This window comes from Thunnus albacares, chromosome 3 (assembly GCF_914725855.1).
Source record: "Thunnus albacares chromosome 3, fThuAlb1.1, whole genome shotgun sequence".
NCBI classification, from domain to species: Eukaryota; Metazoa; Chordata; class Actinopteri; order Scombriformes; family Scombridae; genus Thunnus; species Thunnus albacares.
This window is the reverse complement of record NC_058108.1, coordinates 19857957-19883839: the sequence shown is the minus strand read 5'-3', so window position 1 is coordinate 19883839 and position 25883 is coordinate 19857957. Positions and strand designations below refer to the sequence as shown.

Genomic DNA, 25883 nt, shown 5'->3' with positions numbered 1-25883 from the left:
ATTTGGCATTTCAGCTCAACTTGAAAAAACAAAAACATGGTGCTCAACCAAAGAGAAAAAAAGAGAGCTGCGGTGCATGTACAGTAATGAGATAGTGTGTGCACATCCCATACTATATTTTTACGTCAGGTGCAGGACAACAAAGGAAATAAAGGAAAAAAGCAGAGTGTCCACACACTGGATTGTAGCTCCCAAAGTCTTATTACTTCCTTTTTCAGTCAGTCAGTAATAAAAACACTTTGGGAGCTACAATCTAGTGTGTGGACACTCTGCTTTTTTGTGCATATACAGTAACCAAAGTCTAAAAAGGGGTTTGCACATACAAATCAGTTAGATTTTTCCTTTTCAATGTGATACTTCTCATTTTTTGGGATCTGCTTTCTTCAGTGTGTGAGGAATGGTGTGTTAAATTATGGGTATGCAAGCTCTTGTGCATTTTTGCTCAAAATTGACAAAATTGTTGAATTCATTTTCTGTCGTTGGTTAAAGAAGTATTGTGTTTCAGCTCTAACCAAGGTCCAACAACATCTTCTTTTACACATTACAATCTGATCTACACATTATCCATAGTTCATTTATATCTCTGCCTCTGTTTTGCCTCCTTCTCTTTGCTTTTCTTCACTCTTTTTTTTCCTTCCTCCCATCCATGTACCTGTCACCCTCATTCCTCTGGTTCACTCAAGCTCAAAGACGAGCAGCGGGGAGGGGGGAGGAAGGAGAAAGGAGGAAGGTGCGGAGAGGAGGGTGCACAGAGAAGAAGAAGTGTGCGTAGAGGGAAGAAATGCAGCTAAGAGAGGAGAAAGAGAGGGAGAGAGAGAGAGAGAGAGAGAGAGACAGAGAGAGAGAGAGAGAGAGAGAGAGAGTGCGTGGGAGGGGGTCTGAAGAGGAAAAGACCAGATGGAGAGGAGCGAGAGAGGCTAACGAACAGAGAGGAGGGGACCAAAATGCTCCCTCTGCGATCTCTTCAGGCCTCCCTCAGCGCTAGAAAGCCCTTCAAAGTGAAACTGGCCTGAAGAATTTCAGGTCAGACGGAGTGCGTAAGTGACTGCCTCCAGCCCACCCCAACTTCACCACGGAGGGATGATTCCAGTTCATTTACTCTGATGGCCCCCCTGCCTTCAGGACCTTCACATTTGTCCACTCAAAACACTACGATTTTACACAAACAGGCCATTTCTAAGCAATACAACAAAGAGCCTGTACCTTAACCTTCTCTTTTCAAGTCTTAATGGCAGAGATTCAGTTGAAAGTTTAACCATAACTTGACAATTTTGTTTTAAATGACTTATTCAAACTTTAATTGTAGCATCAATTATAGATTACACAGTAATTCGTAATACAGAAAAGCTTAGAAAGGTCAGCTACAACCAAAATTGACACACATGTCCCCTCATACGGCTACATAGTCATTACTAATCATAAGAGCTGCTTTAGCTTTAGCAATAGCTGAAAGGGGCTTTGCTTCCTTAGGCAAACACATTCCTCAGGCTAATCAGCTAGCCTGTTCAAGGCCATAGCAGACATTGTTTCAGACAATTACTACTGACGTTGACAATATCACACACTCGTGATAAAGGCTTTAGTGGCACTCGGTGAGTGAGTGTGTGTGTGTATGAGGGAGGAAATCATCAAGATTTAAAGCTGGAGAGTTGGTGATATTTGACACTAAAACACCCAAATATTTGCGTATAACATCATTTTTGTTTTGTCAACGTCCTTCACACTCACAATTACTACAAAGACTTACAAAAGAGGTAACCTTCACACATACTTTTATACTCAAACAAGGGCCCACCCTGTCGACAAACACAGTTAAAAGAGCGTGTGTCAGACTCATAATTACAGAAACGTGCAACCTGAAATAATATTTCTGTCAATACAATCCTTTTGTTTCAAGAACATTTGTTGATGTTGACACTTGATCACCGGATTTTCTATCCCAGTCTCTCTCTCTCTCTCTCTCTCTCTGTCTCTTTCACACACACACACACACATGCACGCACACATGCACACAACAAACAGCTCACCTTGCCAGGGTAAAAGTCCACATATTATATGACGAAGAACCAGGAAGTCTATAAGTAATAATACCAGCCTCTCCATGTAGTCACTGAAGCATTTTTATCCCCCACCTTAAATACACACACACACACACACACACACACACACACACACACACACATATACACATACACTGTCATGCCACTCCACTGGTTCCACTGGTTTCATTGTAAAGACATCACGATCTTCATTCCAATCACTGATTGGTTTAAAAGCCTTTGTTGGCTTTTTCCAATCATTTTGGCTCTGACAAAGTGGTGAAACAGGGAATTCTGGTAAACTGTAAATCTATCCGCACAAAGCAGAATACCGTACCTACATGAGATGAGAGAAAAAAAAACTGCCAAGCTGTTTCCATTAGAATACTGTAAGGGTTGGTCATGGAGAGCCTCAACCAGTCAAACCTTTACTCATGGAAGTCCCAAATTACTACCAGGTGTTGAGGTCATCTATCATACAGGAGCAGACAGTCTCGAAACTCATTTTTCAAGGCTACCTGATTAAGATGTTTTTTGTTCAAGCGATTATTCAAAATTGAAATTAAGCCTTTTCACAGAGAGACACAACAACAAGAGATGCTAGACTCTGAAAAAAAAAAAAACAAGACAACACACTTTAGGGTGAATGTCAAACACTGTACCTGTGTCCCAAACTGAGAAGCGCAGATATATCGACGAGCAGGACAAGAAGATACAGCTGTTTTGCTATTAGGAGTCACTTTGCACCTTCACACTTGTCTAAAACTCTCTCTCTCTGTCCATTCACTCTCCTTTGGTGTTGACAGGCCGTGGCAGTAAGAGAGTCTCCAGCAGTAAGAGGTAAGTAAAGGTGATTTAGTGTTTACTCATTCTCAAAGACCAGAAGAGAGAGGTGGGGCCACTCAGTACAGGTAACCCCCCCACCTTTTTTTCTTCCTCCCTCAGTCTCTCTCTCGCTTGCTCTCTCTCTCTCAGCTGATAAGGAATGAGACAAAAGGGAAGGCAAGGGATAAAAGGGCAGAGGGTGTGACGAAAGGTGATGATTGACAATAATTAGGGAAAAGTCATGAGTTTGTGTGTGAGTGTGCTGATGGATTCACAGTAGTATTTTGTGCATTTGTCTCTCATTATTGGATAAAAGGGACCATCCATTTAAAAAAAAAAAAAAAGTCTTGTTGGTAAATTAGTCAGAATCCAAACACAGAAGAATTCTGCAGAAAGTCGTTGGAATTTACCGTTGTTTCTTCTCAATGACACCCACAAGACATTTTACAAGTTCCAGCTTTCTTGTTCAAAATGAAAACAGAAGCTGGTGACCACATGTTCATTAATCAAAGCAACAATTGCAGGTTCACAGTCATGTTAGCAGTTCTGTGAGATTGCACTCAAGCATAGTCATGCTTTGAGTTAAATGCTGACATCAGCCTGCTGCCATGCTCACAATGAAAATGCTAACATGCTGATATTTAGCAGGTAATGTTTACCATGTTTACCATTGTAGTTTAGTGTGTTAGCGTGTTAACATTTGCTAATTAGCACTAAACACAAGTTATGACTGAGATTGTTAGACATGTCAATAGTTTTGTAGGTATTTCACAAACCTAAGTATACTGGACAAATTCAAATTTTAACATGATGATGGCGCTAGATTAAAATCTACCAAAGTTATTATAATTCATCCTAAGGGAGATACGAATGTGTGTACCAACTTTCATGGCTGTCCATTCAGTTGATGTCAAGACATATCACTCACATGTCAACTTTATGGTGGCGCTAGAGGAAAAATGTCAGGGGATCACCCAAGTCATTAGGATTCACCGTCTGTGGACCATGAATTTCTGTACAAAATTTCATTGAAATCCTTTAAACTGATGAGATATTTCAGTCTGGACCAAAGTGGTGGACCAATGAATCCACCAACAGACCGTCTGACATTGCCATCCCCAAAACCATGAAGCTAGCACAGCTAAACATATTCGTTTGCACATTAACAAGTGGCACCACTTCATCCTGCATCAAACTAAATTACAGATAAACATAAAAAAAAGTTTTAAAAATGGCTGGAGTTAATCAAATTTACAGGATCAGAAGTCACTGAAAATGTCTACTGGAGAACACTTTTAGAGAGAGAACCACTTAGAAAATAATTTGTAGGTCGATAGAGATTCAAAAAATTCAAACAGTACTGTAGATCAAGAGAAATCACCTTTCACCTTTTAGTAAAGGCCTGGGGCATGTTAGGATAAACTTGTTGAGGGCTGAATTTGGCAAGTTTAACCATGATCACATCCGATTTTTCAGCTATGCTGGTTTTGCATGGTAATCACAGTATTTAAGAGCAGAAGTTTCAGCGGTCAGTGCTAATACACTTTTGCGGGTTGCATTAAGTCTGAAATGACAGTCACTTTACTGGTGACACACTTAGAAACACAACAGAGTTAAAGAGACTACAAAACCAGACTAAAGCCATCACATTCCAGTCATATTTGTCAGAAACACAGAGAGGGTCAGAGGTAATAGGAAGGAGACCACGGTGACAATGTGTGGAAGTGTACATAACCTTAAACAACCCTGAAAGAGAACGGGGCCTATAGCTGCTCTTATCAGATGGGGTGCTGTTCTATTTCAAAGCAACTGTGTGTACCGTATGTGTGTATTTGTGTGCAATTGCCATTGTACAAGTGACACATTAACCAATGACTCTGTTAATGAAGGACATGTAATCACTGATTCTCGCCTTTTTGGCTCACGGTGTATGTAGATAGCCAGTACAAAGTTTACAGGTGTAGAAATCTATTCTCTCCCCAACAGGGTGTAATAAGGTTGAAGTGAAGGCCATACAGAGCCATAAAGCCATTTTAAAGGTGGAGGAGAGCGTGATTCAAACGCCAGGATGACTTTATTACCAGCACACTGTATCGCACAGACACACACTCTCTCACACACACACTGAGTCAAGTCAAGACAGTTTTATTTGTATAGACTAATATCACATGCAATGTCTCTCAACAGCGTTCACAAGCTCACATCAACGGTTCATAACCCAATTCTCAACCTGGTTTAAGACAAGGAAAAGCTTAAACTCAAAGAGAGATTCTGCTCCTTGGATGACTGATTTTGCAACAGAGAAAAATGTGAGAACATGACAATCATTAAAAATAGAATAACTTATAACAGTTCGACAAAAAATCCAACAGAAGGATTATAATTATAATAACTGTAATAACCAATACTACAATATATATGTCCATGATACACACCTGCATGTCTGTACCTAGCAAATCAAAAGACAGACAGACGTGTGCCTGGGGTGCAGAGGTGATAGCCATCAGCCGTCAGCTATCATCAGTGCTAATAGAGACAGAGGGAGACATGAGGGAACTGGCCCTACTGGTCTGATATGAACCCGTACACGACTTCAAGAAGACCTACACAAACAGCTTTACAACGGTCACTGAGACAAATGAGTGGGGGCGGGGAAGGTGGTTTAAAGCATCTTTAGTATGTGCGTGTGTGTGTGTGTGTGTGTGTTTGTTGCCAACCAAACTGACAATAACGGAGACACTGGTGCCTCAAAGACAACACAAATACACACTCACATATACATTAAAGCGCAACCAAGACCAGTATTTTCAGCTGATATGGGTTATTACACATATATCATATCGCTGTGTGTATTGGCACAGTCATAAAAAAAGATTATGGAGCAGCTCATTACAGCAACATATGTTTTAATGGCAGTGTTTTATGTATATTTCTCAGTTCGAGCTTAATATAGCTAGTCTTGTTATAGTCTATCGTTGAATATAATAGGATAATGTGAATATTATTTGTTTAGATATCTTAAATCTTAAAGATGTTGACTGTTGAAAATGTTCTCTTATCTTATGTTTACTGTCACTAAAACCTTTAAAGCTATAAGTAAATTGAATGTATTAACAGAGATCTTTATCACACAATATCTGTTTATGATTTATATAATATGTTTATCATGATGTATGATGTTTATATATATATATAATTCATATTGTCCAATATATTTTTGACTGATTTGTTCTTAGATACACATGCATGCCCACACACTCAAGCACACACACACACATTCACACACTATATTGTGTGTCAGTTTCCATTTGGTATCAGTAGCCTTTCAACCTGATAATTCTGTTTAGAAAATGATTAAGATTTGGATCACAGATACCTTGACTGAGCAGACTTTAACTTCAATACACAAGGTTGATGAAATGTGCTCCGTGTTACCAAAACATTTAATTATATTCCACAAGGCTGTTCCTGACAGAACCGGAAAACATGAAGGCACACATTTTCAGAACATGCAAGCAAATGTCAACATAGGTGTTGGCAGACATCCTGAATAAAACTCCATTGTATATAATATTAACAGTCTTAACTGAACCTGAACATGAACATTAACGTCCTGAGTTGTGTGTCAACCCCTCGGGGCCATGTGAGACAGCTGAAGTGTCTCAGCAGAACAAAGTGCTTGTTTGTCAAGATAATACTTCCAACAGGGAGCAGATTACACCTTCACAACAGTCTGCAACACCTCTAATACAAGCATCTGTGTGTGACTGGCTGCCTAAAAGTGTCTCAAGAAGTCTTGATGATTTTGACAATGAGCTGTCTGTCTCTACTAGCCTGTTATTGTCCCATTTACTTACTTTTCTTTTTTCTCCTTCCACTGTACTCTTATTATTATAATGTAATTATAATGCTAAAAAAGACCTTTTTGTTAGAGAGATAGAGAGAATTCAAGACTCACACAACATGAAATTACAGAAATAATATCACATTTAATACAAAAAAGTGTCTTTTAATGCAAGATTTTTGCCCAGATGTTTAAATGAATTTAGACGGAGGCCTCAGAAACCTTTTAACAATGCCAATAAAACTATAAAGAATACTGAAACAAAATGAGGGAGGAGCACTTTTATTTCCCGAAAATAAAAAATGAAACTAAAACTGTTAATTTCCTGTAAATTGAAAGTTAACTGAAACTTGTCACCATAAAAGAAATGAAATTTAAATCTAAGTGAGAACACACACAACTAAAATAATAAAACTGTCAGTGCGCTGCTCCACATGATCAAAATATTTTAATTCATTCCAGTGTCACCAGTGAACTAGAATAAATATTTAATGATTAATGTCATTCACTGAGCACATGCATTGAAATGTAAAGACTGCAAAACTATCTGATCCTCCTCATAGTTTCCTCTGGGTCCTCAACCTCAGCCGACCCTCCAGACAACACACTCGCATACACATTAACACACACAACTTGGAGGTAAGGGTGTGTTTCTTGAGTGTGTGTTAAAGTACAGAAAGATCTAAAGTATCTAAAGTGTTAAAAAGCTGCTCTGCCAAACAATCCTCAAACCATAAGACAACATCTCTGTCAACAGGGAAACTGTCTGTTCAGTCGTAACACTTCCTCATTCAAAGGGTCACCTCACATCCTGTAACAACCGTCAACCAATCCTACTGTCCCACTTATGATTAACAAAAATGACTCAGCACAATAAGAGAACCTTTCTGCCCTCTAACCGCACACACACACACATACACAGGATCTGACATTAAAGTTCTACTTTTTTTTTTCTTCCACCCTGATGAAAGACATTTCCCCTTTTGCCTAGAATTTGGTCAGCTGACACTGCAGTCATGTGGCTTGTCACTAACCTATAGCAGAGCAGGGTGCAGCATGTGTTTAGGTGCTACAATCACTGCCAAGGTCAAGGAGACGGGGGGGAAAGGAGAGAGACAATGTTAGAGAGATATGAGGAAAAGATTTGAAGGAGCTAGAAAACTAGAGGCACAGCAGAAAAGTAGTCATCCTTATGACTTCTAACCACACTAAAGCCACTCATTATCTGACCAGTGACCAGTAACCACTGTAACGTCAATGACTGATGACTGTGGAAAAACACTAACTATCATGTGATAAAGCATAAGCAGCATGCAGATGAAAAAACAAAGTAAAATGTAAGCAGATGTGAGATGACATCTGCGCAGGAAAATGCCAGATTTTTACATATTTGGTCTTGTTTTTGTAGTTTTGGTGCCATTTGTTGCCACACGGATAGAAAATAAACAGCCTCACTAGTCCGGACAGTCTGACAGCTTGTAAAGAAAACCACCGCTTAACCCACAATTCAGCCACAATATGGAAATCATTTATTTGCAAATGAATACAAAGGTGACCATTGTATTGATGTTGTGAAGCCAGCCTATCCATTGTAAGTGTCCATTCAAATTCAACTGCAACTACAGTAGATTTCATCCACTGACTACACTTAATAAAGACACCAAGCAGTGGACAGTTGTAATTTCACAGTAATTTCAGGTGTGTTTCTTTTGCTTCTAAAGGATTTGGTTTAAATAATATGGCTGAACTTTGGATTCGTTAACCTTTCTGATCATCTGACCGCTCCTACATCATATTTCATCACTGCTGAGTGAAATGTTATACTAACAAGATAGATCATAGATGAATGATGTCCACAGCTACATAAATAAGTTCCTAGTATCAAAGGTATATTTTCCCTGTTCTTTGGGGTATTCTGAACAATTTCAATGGACACATTTACACTTGTTTTGTCATCAAACTAATCCTGAGCCTTCCTCAATATGTTAAAAACAAAATTTCTGACTTTCACTAGTCTAAAGGCGTCAACTTCTGAAACTCCCTCCACCCAAACCTCAAGGTGAGAGAGTCAGCAAAATCTGAACTGCTTTCTCAAGCTCTCTTTTTCATCGTTTACAGTTCTATTTCTAACCCTTGGTTGTACAACCAACTGTAATATCATAAAAGCCTCCAAGGAGAGAATGTCCAAAATTGTTGCGCCATTGTCCCCATTTGAACAATTCTTGGCGTCTCCTTCCTCTCTATGACAGCAGGCTTTACACTCCGCCTTTAAGTGTGGCCATTCGGAAAAGCTATAAACCATTTTGCCTTTAGCTGTGATCAGATGACACTATCACAGCTTGTCATATAATAACTACTGTAAACACATGAGTGAAAGTAGATCAACTAAAGCTTTTTCCTTTGCATTTCATTTATTAAATAGCAGCTGATAACCCAACTTACTGTAAGTGTTTATATGACAAAAAAAGTACATCATAAAGTATCGACTAGTTTCTGTAATTAGAATGTGTTCTTGATGTACTGACGCTTTATCTTTTGCAATCTTAATCCTGCAATTTTCACCATCCCTCATTTCCTGGAAAGACTAATTGTTCTTCCAGCACACACACACACCTAACTACACACCTAAACAAGCGCACGCACACACGCACACACACGCGCGCGCACACACACACACACACACACACAGGAAAAGTGAGAAGGGAAAGTAAAACAGGCAGATAAGAGCTGAATGAAAAGCTGGTGGAATTCAGCGTCGGCCAACTCCAGCTAACGCCCCCCCTAAATAAAGATCCCTAAACACACAATAGCTAAGCTGCTAAACAGTGTCATGCAACAGGGGTTTTATGACGCGAAAAGAAATCGTCCTGAGAAACTCAACGTGATCAACCTGCTCTCGCACTGAATGACGGCATGAAACTGTTCAGGAAACAAAGAGGGAGGAAAACAGGGAGTGTATGAGAACGTAAGATGCGTGAAGGACAGATGAGAGAGGGATGAGCCTGATTGTCTGCACATGCAAGATTATGTGTGTGTGTGCGTGTGTGTATGTGTGTGGCTTGAGTGTGGCTACTTTGTGTCAGTTTTGTGAATGGATGCACAGAGTCAGTCTCGGCCCATGGAACATTCCATTCTGCTAGGGCGGGGGGCAAAGTACAAGTTTGTGTGTGTGTGTGTGTGTGAGCGTGTGTGTGCCTTTGGGGTTGGATTTTATCATGACATGCAGTGTAATTCCAATTGTTTCTTTCCTGAAACCTACTCACATCCAAACACACAGTCCTCAACACCGTCCAACTTTGGTTGCCTTCTCTGCCAGAATCAAATCACCCACTGCACACACACACACACACACACACACACACACACACACACACACACACCTTGCCTCTTGGCCTGCTGTCCAGACAACCACCCCATTGTGTGTAGCAACAGGTATGCAGAGAAGAGCCTGTTTGAGATCAGGCAATTGGATGCTTTGTACATGTGTGTGTGTGTGTGTGTGTGTGTGTGTGTGTGTGTGTGTGTGTGTGTGTGTGTGTGTGTGTGTGTGTGTGTGTGTGTGTGTGTGTGTCAGCAAGTTTATATGTCCTCGCTGGACACAAAAATCTTTTAAAAAAAAGCACCACCCAGCAAAAGGAGGCAAAAGGAGGCAGGAGGAGGAAGAAACTAGCAGTGAAATGAAGCATAATAACAGCATTAAGCGTATGAGCAGCTTGGAAGACGGAGCAGGAAAGGAGAAGAGGATGGAGGGTTCAGCAGTGTCACCACACAGGGGGGGTTGGAGAGGTTACGCAGGGGTCAAAGGTTGGATGATGGAGGGCGGAGGGAGAGGGAGAGGGGGAGGAGGAGTGTTGATCCAGCCTTCCCAGTGAGTGGATGTCACCTGTTTACACAATCAACAGTGCGCGTCTTTCCTGCCACGTTCTCAGAACAGAGACGGTTGCACAATGTCTCATCTGATCGGCTCAGACTGATTATAAAGAAAAGCACATTTTCTCTCTTAGTTGTATCGTGCCATGCAGATAGTTTTGGTTTAATTTATTCAGGTTTTGCAGGATCTGTTTCTGAGATTTCCCCAAAACAATGGAGGTGAATGAAATTCTGCTTGAGGTGCTAACAGCATTAAAGACTGACATTTACACTCGTCTCCCTGTTACTCTGGGTAATTGCTGTAAATACTAAGAAATACTCCCTATGAGAACAGTTTACAGTGAAGTCTGTTCAGCTCCGTAGAGATTATGTTAATATAGTACTAATTTGTTGTCCCAATTGATGAGAAAGCACAGGATTGTGACATCGTTGCGATTGTGGCATCCTGAGTCCTTTGCACTTTGGTTATAGGGTTATGGAAAGATTGTTGTTTTGATTACATGTTATTACAGTAAACACGTTGTGTCTCATGCTTCAAGTGACTGCAAACTTTTTCAGTCATAAACTAAGACCAGAGTCTTTGCCCCTAAACTTCAACCAAGTGTTCTGAGAGCCTGAACATAACCATAAAAAGTTTAATAACTTTTAATAATGCTTTAAGTTGGTACCAATGAATATTGTAGGGAAACAAATGAAATATGTTATCAGTAAACATTTTGTGGATACATTCAGTGTCAACATTTTGCAGCTTGGCAGACACACTAGTGATGTTACAAATATAATCCAGGAGTGTTTATTATTCTTTCAAAACATATTTGCTGCTGCAAATTAGTAGCGTACAAACTTAATTTCTTTTTGAATTTTGCTGTATGCGCCACAAAATTCCCTCCAACCCCATTGTATTTGGGTGAAGGTATAAATATAAGAGATCTCAAAACCTGGACAATTTAGACAGTATTACTGACAGTATTTGTCATTTCTTCATATACCTAAAATGACGAATGCTTGCATTTACCAAATGAGGTAATAATGACTGTTGTCAGTCACAAGCAAAGGCAGAAGTAGCATGACGTTGTTACACCACCACAAAACCTCTCAAGGAGGAGGTCAAAGATGATGGTTGAGTCAACAAAGTATGTGATTTTGACACAAAGAGTTGTATCCTTTTGACCACGATCTTTGCCTTTCCTTAGCTAGCAGTGAGGTTGCAACCAATTGAATACCCTTCACCTTTCCCTTCAAAGCATAGTTTTGGAGAACCTATGGTGGACCCAAAACTATTGAAAAACGTGAAAGGCCCTCTCTAGAGCCAGTGTTTGGTTTGTCCATTCTGGGCTACTATAGAAACATGGTGGTGCAACATCACGGGCTGCGTAGAAGAGGACCCACTCCCCATGTAGATATACAGGGCTCATTCTAAGGTAACAAAAACACAACAGTTCTTATTTTCAGATGATTATACACTAATTAAAACATACTTGTGGATACTATATTCCATTTCTGCCAATATTTCTACCAATAGATCCCCCTAAATCTTAAACACTGGTCCTTTAAATGGTTAAAGAAGACACGTCTTCCCACTAATGTGGGTCATATTTAATGACAAGTAATAGTAAAACGGCTTATTTTACTGTTTAATTTTGAGGACTTTACTAATTAAACCAAAATTGCATGACTTAATACCAACAGAATCAAAAAAATATATGTATGTTTTTTATAATTAGGGTGAACTGACCCTTTAACACAAGGAGAAAAATAATGCTACGATACTTAAATGCAACTACAGTCCTGGACCGATTAAATGTACAAACTCTTAGTTTTTTTTCCACAGAACTCTGTCACAGTTTCCTTACATCTTACTGTAAATTTCTTTGCCTTATTTTTACCTGTCTGAACTCCCCCTCGTCCTGCTGCTGTTCAGTGTTTGGTCTGATCAGGGGGGAGCTATAGAGGGAGGTGGATGGGGAGGCGATCGAAGGGGAAGAATGCAGCCATTGTGCTTTCCAGGTATGTGTGTGTTTGTGACAAATAGAAAGAGAGTGAGGGAGAGAGGGAGAGAGAGAGAGGAGAGTGAGGGTGATCAGATCTTGTTACAGGTGTTTCATAAACAACACAATAGTGCTAACAGGTTCCCTCCACTCACTCTTTCTCTCTCTCAGCTGCATTAGTCTCTTTACTCTACAGCTTCACATTTCTGCTGCTGGATTAGGCTTATGGCTTTGTCACACACACACACACTCACACACACACACACACGTACACACACACTAGACTCAGTGCTGTGCTTCCCCATCATGAGCATGAGATGATCATGTGACAGTCATGTGACAAGACCATATACTATGTGTGTGTGTGTTTGTGTGATTTACACTGCTTCTGTTCCTTTTACTTAAGCCTCCTGCTTTTAAAAATCAGTTTGTTTGGTTAAAAAACAAAACTCATGTCCTCCCCTTTTATTTTACTTCCTGTTGCCTTCCTGAAACTAGAGCAGGCCCAAACACCAGCGCTGATACCACTGAAGTCAAGATAGAAAAAGAAAAAAAAGGCCTAGATATAAATTCCTGTCTTGGACGACTGTCTGTCCCTTTTGCAATCGTGGAATGTGATACAGTGAGTTGAGAGATAAGTATCCTGAAAAATGGTTCACCTCTTGAACCTCCTTGCACAATCAGTCATGAAGCCACAGCCACTGTCTCAGAGATGGACGGACAGACAGACAAGCAGGCCCATTTGAATAATAACTATCATGTAATAGCATTCAACTGGTATCTATTTTTGGTTTTGGTTTTGCATTTTGAAGAATCCATGTGTCATCGCTTCATCAGGTCTGACAAGCACTTCAACAGGCACACACCTCTCACACACACTTTAAACCTGTGGAAGTATTTACAGTACTCACAAGGAAGCCGGTCGTCTGTCAAGATAGTCATGTTAACTTTTCTTTCACGCTAGAACGCTTTCCAATTCCTGGCATCCTTTTATGTCTGCTAAAATTAGGCCCAGGAAGGAGCAAACTCATTACGATACAATGCTTCTGTATTTCATACATGAACTTTTCCAAAACATGAGTGTCTAACTTATAGTTAAAGAAATTAGATTCTATAAATTTAATATTCTAATCTTCTAAACTAGAATTTGTCTTGTTTGTTTTGTAAAAAGTGTGGGGGAATCAGCTGAACATGCTCCTTTATACCAAAAACACATGCTAACAAATGTACAGCATACGTTAAGACACGTGCATCCACACGCGCAAATACACATATATCCTCACCCAACCAAATCTCATTTGTACAACAACAGGACACCCAAGGCTAACTGGCGCCCGGCTCAACCAGTTTCTGACACACACACACACACACACACACACACACACACACACACACACGACTAGACAAGACAGCAACTGATCACACACACATCCCCACACAAATAAACATCAAGTCCCTGTCCCATAACCTTGTAGTGAAGGTTACAGCAGTCAGCTGGGTCAGTGTGAACACTGGACCAGCTGAAGAAATGTCCTTCCAGATACCCACTGCGTGTGCCTGTGTGTCTATGAGTGTTTGCATGTGCATGTGTGCATGTGTGTGTGTGTTCTTAATCTTCCAGGTGAGAAAACACACCAAGTCCCCATAATGAGCCTTACAGCAGAACATTAAAATGTTGATATTAAAATGAAAAGCAGACAGGGAAAGAAAAAGAGATACATGACAAGTTCCCAGCCAACCTGTAGGATGATGGAACGTGTAGTCACGTAGTCGCTGTAAGGTTCGTCTGCCACCGTTCAAACCAACAATCCAGCTTGTCACTTTCTCATCTTCCCCTCCTCTTCCTCTCCTCCTTTGCGCTGTCTGTCAGGTTCTCTCCGGCCTCGCGTTCGCTGTCAAGGCGCCTCCTGTCTTCAATGACAGGTCCCCCAGAGCACAATCAGAAGAGAGCTCAGACACATCTAACAAACACACACACACACACACACACACACACTGAGAGAAGACAAGTCAGAGTTTCTGTTCTCCTTTTGGTGTTTTTTTGGATTCTGACTCAGATCCTCTCTGTTTGTCCTCTCCTCTCCTCCAGTCACGACAGCGCTTCTAGACGCAACAGTGGGAGACAAGAGGAGGGGGAGCGCACAAGGTCTCCAAGTGGAGGAGAGAGGAGAGAGGGAGAGCACAAGTTGCATGAAAAACCAAGAGAGAGGGAGGGAGGGAAGGGGTGAGAGAAGGAGGGAGGGAGGGAGAGATGGAGGGAGGAAGGGCAGTGGTAATTAGTGAGTCTGTACCTGACTCTCACTGACATAAGCCCCACATTCCTCAGTGCCGAGGAGGGGGAGAGACGAAGGAGGGAGGGAGAAGAAAAGAAAGGAAAAAAGTTCTTAACACACACACACACACACACACCAACACACTAATGATCCCAGCAAACACATCAGAGAATACCCTCGCCACCCAAAAAGAAGAAGAAGATAAAAACAACTATCTTCCTTAGAGCACACCATAGCTAACACGTCGCTCACGTCAAGGCTGCATGATGTTAGATGATGAAGGTGCAGTAGCTGGAGCTTCGCTGTCCGTCATCTAAACTCTCCAAACACTATCTCGCAAGTGTTCAGTCTTCTCTTCCGTGTCTTTTCATTTGAGAGAATCTCTCTCTCTCTCTCTCTTTCTCTCTCTGGATCTGTGTATGGTGTACACACTGCCTCCTTCCAAAACTCACCAAACCAGAATCTGACTGCCCAAACCCCCAACACACCTACCTCCCTCCCTCCCTGCTATCATTCCGGATGGGAAATGCTATCCTCCTGTGGCCCTGGCCAATCTTTGTGTGTGTGTGTGTGTGTGTGTGTGTGTGTGTCCAAACAGCCAGACCTGAATCATTGCAGCCAGAGCAGCATTCCTCTAAAGGAGTTTCCTGCACGCCTAGTTCAAAAAAAAAAAAAAACCCCACACATGATCACATCCACCGCATGCTTATTACTGATGATCAGCACACCTTTGCTCATTCACAAATGTATGCACCTCTGAGATCATGATGACACGCTGTCTTTACGTTAAGAGCGTTCATTCCCTTGACGTAGATCCCTCTGTAATGACAGCTCTCAGTAATAACAACTCACAGCTCTCTCAGATTTCTGCTGCTGAACTGTCAGCGTGAAGATGACAGAAGACACCGCTGACTCCTGAAGGGCAGATCTGAAACTTTAAATGTCTGATATAAATGGTTTGTTTGGAGAAGTTCCTGCTCTGAACCTGAACTGAAAGTAAAACAGTGAAGTTTATCTCAAATACCGGCTAAACTAGTGTTTCTTATTCTCCTCCTTCATATTTCTTTCCTTCTTCTCCATCCCCACCCATTCTTTATTCCCTTTCTTTTTTGACAATATGTTACTTGTTTGATCTTGTAGAGCAGTTTCAACTATTTCACTTCTCATTAAACACTGGTTGTGTTTGTGTGTGTGTGTGTGTGTGTGTGTGTGTGTGTGTGTGTGTGTTTGCCTACCTGAACTCCTTTCAGAAAGTGGCGTGGGCTGGCCCAGACACTTCCTTCTTCCTGCTCTCAGGTGCGACGTCTTCGTGACAGCCTGTCGTCATGGAGACAGAAAGAGAAAGAGAGAGAGAGAGCTGTAGTGAACACTAACAACCGTGTTCAGTCAACTGACATGAGGGAGAAGTGAGGAAGCTGGATTTCTGTTTAGAGTAACAACACACACGCACACACACAATCACACACACAATCACACACAAATGCATACATACAGATAAAGTCGTTGTGCACTTTCACACACTCCTGCACACACAGTAGGGAACTTGTGTGTATAGGAAACTGAGATTGAGTCAGACGTGCTCACACAGAGAAATAACGTTTCAACACAACAGCTGAACTCTGGCTGGGAGGAGGCCCAGGCCGTTGGACGTGTTGCTCAATATGTTTTACTTTAATGCTTACTTAACAGATCTCATAAGCCTCGCATAAAGTGCACAAATACAGAAGCATATACAATACTGAATAAAGTTACTATATACAGTATGTACTGCTACAAGTACACTGTATAGTTCATGGCTTAAAACAATCCAAATGCTTTATTATCATCACAGGTGGATGTAGTAAAGTTGTTTATTGGTGTTTAATCATCATCATTTGATGATATAGTAACAGAGGGCAGATGAAGGCAGATACAGCATATATTTATATTTACAGAATCATCCCTCTACCTTAAAGGAACATGCAAGTATTTTCTGTTTATTTTAGCTCATTTCATTATTACTGCTGACAATTTTTTATTTTTTTGATATATTTCTTTATCTTATGTTACCACAGTAACACAGAATTTCACACATGTATTAACACTGGTTTTAAATCATTTCCTAACAGTATGAAATTCCACTTGCAGAGACTTGCTTTAGTTTCGTGATCCATCACAGAGAGGATCACGCCCACTTTTATATATGTCAAAGTTATGTCCGTTGTTGTTGCATGTTGATATGGTGCAAACAGTTTAACATGATCTGCACTGAAAACTGCCTTGCCACTGATGATAGCCTAACTTTGATGTGACACAAAGGGAAACCAGGAACTTCCTGAAAGACCTTTCAAATGTCCAAAAGACACTGCAGAACAATTATCAGTAGTGTAGAATACTGTATATATGAATGGGTTTACACTAAAAGGACTAAAATATGATGCAACAACAACAACAAAAAAATCTGGTGTTGTCCTTTAACATCTGGCGCAATCATTGCTCAGTTCAGTTCAGATCAGATCTTTATTTTCCCACAAGAGGAAATTCTTTTAGCGTCAAGGCAACATAAAAACACAAAACTATGAAAACATAAACACAAGACAATAAAAGACATTAAAAGTGCCAGTGCCATACACACAATTCAGACAGTAAGGATTTAGGTTAAAAGCAAGGCAAACAGTAACCAGAAGAATAAGGACAAGAAAAAGATAAAGTGATCAGCTGTGTGAGAAATTAAGAGGCAGTTCATAATGTGTTAGAGATAAAAACACTCATTGCTTATTGGGATAAATGTAAACTTGAACCTGTTGCACAGTTTTTGGAAACCTATAGAGGGCAGGATGTCAAATTCTTAAACAGAGGATGGTCTGGATTTGATAGGATGGATTTAGCTTCCTGTGTGATTTGTCTGTTATAGATGTCTGACAGATGAAGTCTGCTTTTCAGCATTGAGTTTACTTGCTGACTCAACAGTGTTTCCTGATTGATTCCTGTTTCGCACATTTACATTCCCATACCAACAGATCAGAGAGAAGGTAAGGATTGATTCTATGATGGATCTGTAAAATACATTAAAAACATTTAACCTCTGCAGAAAATACAGCCTTTGTTGTTCCTTCGCCTCAGTGTTCACGGTTCTTATCAGGTACCTGTAGCGCTCTACAATTTCTACTTCTTGTCCTTTAACAATAGTCTGAGAAGGTGGAAGTGATGTTTATGATGTCGAATAAAAACATTTAACAGTAATGTGAGATGTTTGTTGTTAAAATATGAATTGTCTTTATCCTAACTAATTATTCAAAGTAGATTTGAGATCATGCCCAAAAAAGCTGGTAAAAATGTTTAACAGTGACTATTACAGTTGATACAACTCAATTTTTATTGAAATTCTATTAAAATTGTAATCAATTTAATCAAGTCTGACTTTTTCTTTGCTTTTTCTTTTAGGTTCTACACAGTTTTCAGTCTTACAGTTACTGTATATTATTGAGTTTGTCATACTCAAAATACCAAGAAGTTCACTAAACTAACAAAAAATGCTTGGAAAATGTTGCCTCATTTCTTTGAGTTTTACCAAAGTAACACTTTTTACAGTGTACGTGTTGTGTTTCAGCAGCAACCTCTGGGTCTGAAAAATGAGGCCAACGTGTAAGTGCCAAACACTGCACTTCCTCAAATGTCCACCTGAGGCTGGCTCCAAAAGCAAGTCAATTCCCATAGATCCCCATGTTAAAATGCCCAAATTTACAGCAGAAATAAACATGTTTACAGTCTGGTACAAAAAACGGTTTTGGTCTCTATAGCTAATTTCCCCTTTCATGACAACTGTATGGATGGTGAATTTTTATATAACTCACCTGATTAAATTTTATTAAGGCTTAAAGTTATGCATAATTAAGGGCGTGGCCGCTTTGAGTGACAGATGGGTGCTGTCACAAGCAAGTCGCTGCCACGACAACAACCTTGGTTAGGTAACATAACCATTGCGTAACTCCAGATTCACAGAGTATAGGCATAGTTGTAGCTGTCGCTATTTCAGTGTGTTTTCAGTTCATGAAAGTTAACTGTAAAACATTTTGTTTTTTTACAAAAAAGTGTTTGGTTGTATTAAAAGACCCTCTAAGGAGTCAGATGTTCAGTTTTTCCAGTAAGTACATTTTGATTTAATGGTTTTAAGCCTGTTTTTTGCTTTAGCATTATAACAGTTCACCATAGACGGTAAATGCACCACGCTAACCAAGCTAGCAGCTAGCTTTAGGGTCAGTTCCACCCTGTCATCCAAATATGGTCACTTCTGGCTCCAAAAATCCAAGATGGCGACGGTCAAAATGCAAATTCAAGGCTTCAAAACAGGAGTACACAAACTAATGAGTGACGTCATGGTGGCTGTGGCCATTATTTTTTTTACAGTCTATGGTTGTGTTTAGTCTGTTATATTGGTGCAGTATAATGTTATAGGCCAACTGTAACACTGTTTGAGTATAGTCACATCACCAAACTCTTCTGGTCCAAAGAAAGCTTAGGAAATTTTCTCTGATAAGATAAAAAAAAAAATCTATATTGCAGCAAGACTGCATTTCATGAAGATATCACTGGTTTCCTATCAGTGTTAAAGTCACAGCAACATGACATAGGAGGAGTTTGGAGTGTATATTTCCTGTTGGTTTCCTGTAATGGAGGAATCATCAACTAACCAGTGGGATATCAGTGAAAGAGATAAAGGTAGTTTTTATTTGATGGGAGGTGCAGGATTGTTAAAAAAAATTATGATGGTTTTATTAGTTTGAGTTTCTATTTCCACCTATTGTCGCAGTATGCGATCACTGATAAAGGTACAAAGTTTATCAGGTAGTAAAACTGTGATTTTGATGTTTAGTATCAGGAAACTGAAGCAGTTAAATGGAATTTTTATTATTTACACCTGTGCTTTTCCTACTGTGGCATGTGAAAACTAACAAAACTATGAAACTATGAGCCAAATTGTAATAAACAGGAATTATCCTTTAATGATGGCTTCATGAACTTTTAGTTTACACACACACACTTGCAGACGTGCACATGCAGCCTTTTCACAGGGTGTAAACAAAAGCAAACTCTTCCCACAATAAGCAGCTCAGACCCTGCCCTGGTTGCAACACAATAGACAGAGAGACCTGAGACACAGAGAGCGGAGATTCCCAGGAAAACACTCCGCTGATACTCCAAATGCCTGACAATGACACACAAAGAGTCAGGGCCGTGTATCCATTCACCTGCAACAAGTGGGTCCAATCAAACCATAATAAACCACAAGGAAAACTGAGAAAGGAGGAAAATGTAGATCATGTTACTATTATATCTGCTGCTGAACTGGATTTATGATGTCAGATTGTATGATGTGTGCGTAATGTCAATCTGTAACACAGTGTAACATTTCCCAAACTCTCAGTTTCTCTCTCTTGCTTTCCTCCTCTTTCTCTTTCTCTCTCATGTGACACAAATAAGATTGCTTACAGAAATTGGCTGTGATGTAGCGTTTTGTGTCACGTTCTGATCTTGTACTTTGCACAACAGCTGCATTCTCCACTTTGCAACAATAGTTACAGACAAGCCTTATCTGGAGGACTGTGTGCATATGTGTGTGTGTGGGTCTAATAGATTCTAATTGGGTCTTGATGAGTGAGTGAGATCAAACCCAACCTGATGAGCACCACTAACCCTCTCCCTCACAGACAACCACATTAAATGCACTATATGGCCAAAAGTATGTGGATCCACTTGTAAAGTAGCTAATTAGCTTAGCTTAGCATAAAGACTAGAACAGCTAGCCTGGTATTGTCTAATGGAAACAAAATATTCATTAATCAATACCTTATATCTTCTTTAATCAATACAAAAACAAACTTTAAAAGAACAATTTATGATTCTATGGGTGTTTATCTGTGGGACTATTTCTTGGCTGGATGCAGTGATTAACTGGAGTCGCTTGCTTAGCAACCTCGTGGTGACAGCAATACTTCATTACACCCAACCAATAAATAGTCACACACAAAACTCCAAACACAGCTGACCATAACTGGTCATTTATATATATAAAGCTACTATAACATATATTTTTCATAACAATGTATGAAATGACAGTGTGTAATGTGAGAGGCGTCACTCATAGTGATTAACCTCCAGAAAATTATCACTTGACTGAGCAACTCCGCTCAGCTTTATGGAGTTTTACAGCACGTTTCAGCTCATTGTTTAGCTGTCCGGCTGCAATTTTACTATTGTTCACACTCACTGCTCTCGTAGCGTCGCTTTCGGCCACAGCAGACAACTGTTTTTGAGAAAAAGCTCTAAAAACCAACTGTACACCACCTGCTTATCACCAAACTGACACCGTTAGACACAGTTAGCGACTAGCTGGTGAACATAGTGGAGCATGCTAAAGACACATATTTCTTTCAGGAGTTTGTCCCAAAAACAGCTATAAGAGAGTGAATATTGGACTTACATTCATTAGGTGGACAGAAACAAGACTCCAAATGAATAATGACGTTGCTCTGTGACTGCTGGATGTGTAAATAAGCAATTGTTGCTAACAAGTTCAACAACTTAAAAGGTGATATGATAGATTTTCACAACTTCCGCTGCTCCCAAGGGGCCAAAGATAAACACACAAGCTATAATGTGTTACTGATAGGCAGATTTTAGATTTTTGTACAGAGCTAGGCTAGTTTTTCCCCCCTGTTTCCAATCTTTATGCTAAGCTAAGCTAAAGTAAGCTAATCATCTCCTGGCTGTAGCTTCATAGAGTGGTATTAATCTTCTCGTCCAACTTTCGCAATAACAAGGAAAACATAAAACTCTTGCTGTAGGGGAAATGTTGGTGCTACAGCACACAATTATTATACATTAGTCTGTTTCCAACTTTGTGGCAACAGTTTTCTGTTTCAGCATGCCTCTGTGCCCACAGCGAGGCCCGAAAATAAATGATTTTCCTCAGTTTAGTGTGGAAGAACTTGACTGGCCTGCACTGATTCCTGACCTCAACCCCATCCGTCACCTTTGGGATGAACTGAAACGCCGACTGTGAGCCAGGCCTTATTAGCGGTCAACCTCACTAATATGCTTGTGGCCGAATGGGAGCAAATACCTGCAGCCATGTTCCAAAATCTTGTGGAAAACCTCCCCAGAAGACTGAAGGCTGTAATAGCAGGTTTTGGGGCGAGATGTTCATAAAGCTCGTATGAGTGTAATGCCCCAATGTCCACATAGTTTTGATGATTGAGTGTAGCATACGTGACCCCTAGTAGATCAACTCAAGGTCACTCAGATAGACAATACACACACACATAAAAGAAAGGAGTAAAATAGTGAGTGTATGATCAGTGTGATTGAGAGGTTGGATGGTGTGAGTGTGTAGGTGAATTGATTAAAGAGAGTGGGGGGGGGGGGGGGGACAAAAAGAGAGAAACTCCTTTCCAGCATTGTACAGCTTCCCGTAAAGATTAGACCTTTATTGAGAAAATTCCAGGTCGGCTTACAGCCGCACGACCCGCCGTCTCCAACCGGGCCGATTATTGAATACGCTGTTACACACACAAACACACACACAACACATACAGAGCAACTGGAGCCCTGTTGTGAGGCGACATTGATGACGCGTGTTGGATGGGATAATCTCTCCAGCTGTACTCTCACCCGCAGAGAAGTGAGGCTCATTTGGCCCCAAAAAGCTCACTGTGGTTTTTCCACACACTGATAAACCCCCCTCCTGCCTTCTTCAGACAAGTACTCTAACTTACAAAGCTTTAGTAAACTACAAACACCAACTTTCTTTGAGCCTTCAGGGTTTATCACAATTAAAATAAGACACTGGATTCATCTATGCTAGTGTGGGTGCTGAGCTCAGCCTGCACCTTGCTATTTTTCAAAACTGCAGCACAAAGATTGATGTGAAGAGTCAGGTTCATACATTCTTAATGGTCAAGTACTCCGATCAAACAGAGGCCAGAAAGTTGCTTTGAAATCGGTCATTCACTGCAAGAATAAAACAGCACCCAGGAAAATGTCTCCCCCTGTTGGTCTGATAGAAACACTTTCATTTAGGGCATCAGATTAAAGGGAGTCTGATGTGCTGTCTTTACAGCAAGTGCAAGGTAATATCTAACTATTGGTACTATAAGTAACTCTTTTCCAAAGCTAAACAACTTGCTTGGTGTCATAACAATAAATCTTTTTTATTGATGAAGCACTACCTTGGTGTGTTCAAGAAACACCTGAAAACTCAGCTCTGAACACCTTGACACTTTTTATTGTTGCAATACTTTCTTGTTGTTTATGGTATTTCTTATGCACTTATCTACTTCCAGTCATACATTACTTTGATTTTTTTGTATTACTTCTGTCTAACGCTCTTTCTTATTGTATTTGTACCTGGTCAGCTACTTGAGAATTTGCACCACAGCTCTTTTAGAGTCACTTTCCTCTAATGCTTGATTGTTTTGCCACTTTGCCACTTTGGATAAAGTCATCTGCCAAATGACAAAATGTAATGTAAAATGTAAATAAAACTTTGGCCTTCAACTGTTAAATAAGATGTAATGGAAAACAAAACCCAATACATGATTAAAATCCCTTTTTACTAAATTATTTTTATTGAAATTGTATTGGACAATATTTCAGTCCGGTACAGTATGTACAACAACAAAACAACAATTGAATTGAATTGAATGAATTGCAATTCAAATTCAAATCTGTGGTGTTCCTTGTTTAGTTAGTTTTCATTGAACAGACCAGTCTAAACTTGTAAATCACAAGTCTACATAAGCTGCTGATAGATGTACTGACTCATGCTGCCATATGCAAATAAAATGTGTAAAGAGTGGATAATGCAGCCTGTGTGGGCAACTATTATATTATGTAATGTCTACTGTAACACTCCATACACAAACCTTTCAGAGGAATGCTTTCGAGGTTAGGATTAAGGTCAGGCAGCAAAACAAATTCTTTGATGGCAGTAAATTAAGGATATTTATTATAATAAAGTAAACAACTGAAGAAATAATTACAAATATAGAGTGTGTCAGTCAGTAACATTAGTAATGTAGGTGTGAATCCATGAACAAAGAAGTGTAAGGTGTTGTGGAGTAAAAACAAAACTAAAGTCAAACTAAAAGCAAAAGCCTGCAGCTGCTGGCTGGGATGAGTCAAGGTGAGAGCGAGAGCATGACCAATGCTGGGAGTTGTTCTTTTACTCTATGAGAGCATTAGGTTAGCTGCCACACCCACATTCTCCCAGATACCTTTATGGACACACAAGAATAAAACAATAACGCATTACCACACCAACATCAATACACTTCAGGTAGGTTAGGCAGGGGTCATCACAGGTCTCCACCACCAGAGCTTTGTACATAACTAAACTCAGAACATAACAAATGATCATCTTTTTGTCTCCCAACATTTTTGTGGTATGCAAGATGACATTTCCTTCATTTGATTTGTCAGGAGTAAAAGGTTAACTAAATTAGAGCATGTTTGCTCATGCAGTGCTTGACTGATACATAGTAAATACTGTGTGGGAAAGAATGTGGCAACATGATGGAAACCAATGCAACACTTTTTTTCCTGCAAATTGATGCACACATGCTTGTATCTCACGGGTTTCATTGTCATTAGGAAGATGCACTTTGGCAGGAGTTTTGTCCTTCTGTTGTAGTCTTAAATAAAATACCTAAAAGAACACGATGTATGCATGTGTGGAAGTATATGTGAGGATATAGATAGATAGATAGATAGATAGATAGATAGATAGATAGATAGATAGATAGATAGATAGATAGATAGATATACATTAGACAAGTGTGCAAAGTTGTTGAAGTTTTACACATTTTAAAAATGCAGTGAGGTAGATTAGGAGTATAAAGAAAAAGAAAGTGCAAATTCACTATGAAATATACACTCATTTGCCAGTTTATTGGGTACCTAGATTAAACTAATACAGTATTATACAACAGCCCATAAATCCAACCGTCATGAAGGTTATAATGTTTTAGAGAGCAGTTGATTTATGATTTATGGTCATTTTGGAGGCTTTAGTTTGTGGAGCTGTTGAACTTTATGGGGTTGTACTTTGAAGTATTTCTAATACTTTGTCCATCCCCTTTATACTCTATGAATTATAAGATATTGACATAATATTATAAAAAAATAAATCAACCCCTCTCTAAAAGAGATTAATAAAAACTGAACATTATAACATTCATGAAGGTAGGATTTATTGCAGATTTGTTGTATTAGACTGGTTTAGTTTTAGCTACTGTAGGTGTGCCAAATAAAGTAGCAGGTGAGTGTAGGGTATGAATGTATTTGTGCATATATGACCATGTGTACAGTGTATGTTGTGTGTATCTGTATGTTTTTCATGTGCATTATAATTATTATTAGTAGTTGTAGTAAGAAGAAGTTGTCAGATCCATTTCAACCACACTTTGAGTTGTGCTGCACTGCAGTACGGTGGCCAGCAGGGAGCAGCCTCAGTCTGATCTGCCTGTCTGATGCCTCCTTGCAGCCACTCATTAGAGGACAGTGCAGTATGAATGAAGTTCACAACGGGTCCAACTGGTCAGGCTTGATACTGTATACTGGCATGTATCACATGCTATTTAATGCATTTGCCAACTCATTGCCCCTACACACAAACACACATGTACTGTACAAATACATTCAATTTCCATCACTGCCTCTCAGTACAGATGATATGTGTTTGTTCATTTTTATTTATTTATCTCTTCTGATAAATAGATCTATAAAGAGCATCAACCAATAAAGCAGTCAATTAAAGTGGTCAGTCTTTAAAAGAGGTCTAAGAGTTATAATATGTGATGATAACCTCTAAATAATAAAAAATGTCTTATACAGGGTATATATTTTATATTTTACTGTCCATATGTCACAGAGAGGAAGAGCCTCCTTCATTATCATATTGTTGCCATGGTATTTCAAACTCAGGACGGGCATGCAAAACCATGCATGACAGAGAGGTGATGAGTGTATGAAGAGGGACACTGTGTGATGTGGAGCAGGAAACACT

General features: G+C 39.8%; 1 protein-coding gene across 10 annotated transcripts in view; it reads right to left on the bottom strand.

The window, feature by feature from the left end:
- The window catches only part of rbm47 (RNA binding motif protein 47), a 28679-nt gene extending 13392 nt beyond the window's left edge, over positions 1–15287 (bottom strand). For 4 of the 10 annotated variants that reach the window (XM_044346886.1, XM_044346893.1, XM_044346894.1 and 1 more), the window contains exon 1: positions 14306–15049. The gene's annotated coding sequence lies outside the window, so the exon portion shown is untranslated. Of the gene's footprint in view, positions 1–2701; positions 2992–14305; positions 15050–15070 lie in introns of those variants that run through there. The other 6 variants (XM_044346896.1, XM_044346897.1, XM_044346888.1 and 3 more) reach the window with 5 other exon arrangements.
- Between the last annotated feature and the right edge of the window lie 10596 nt (positions 15288–25883).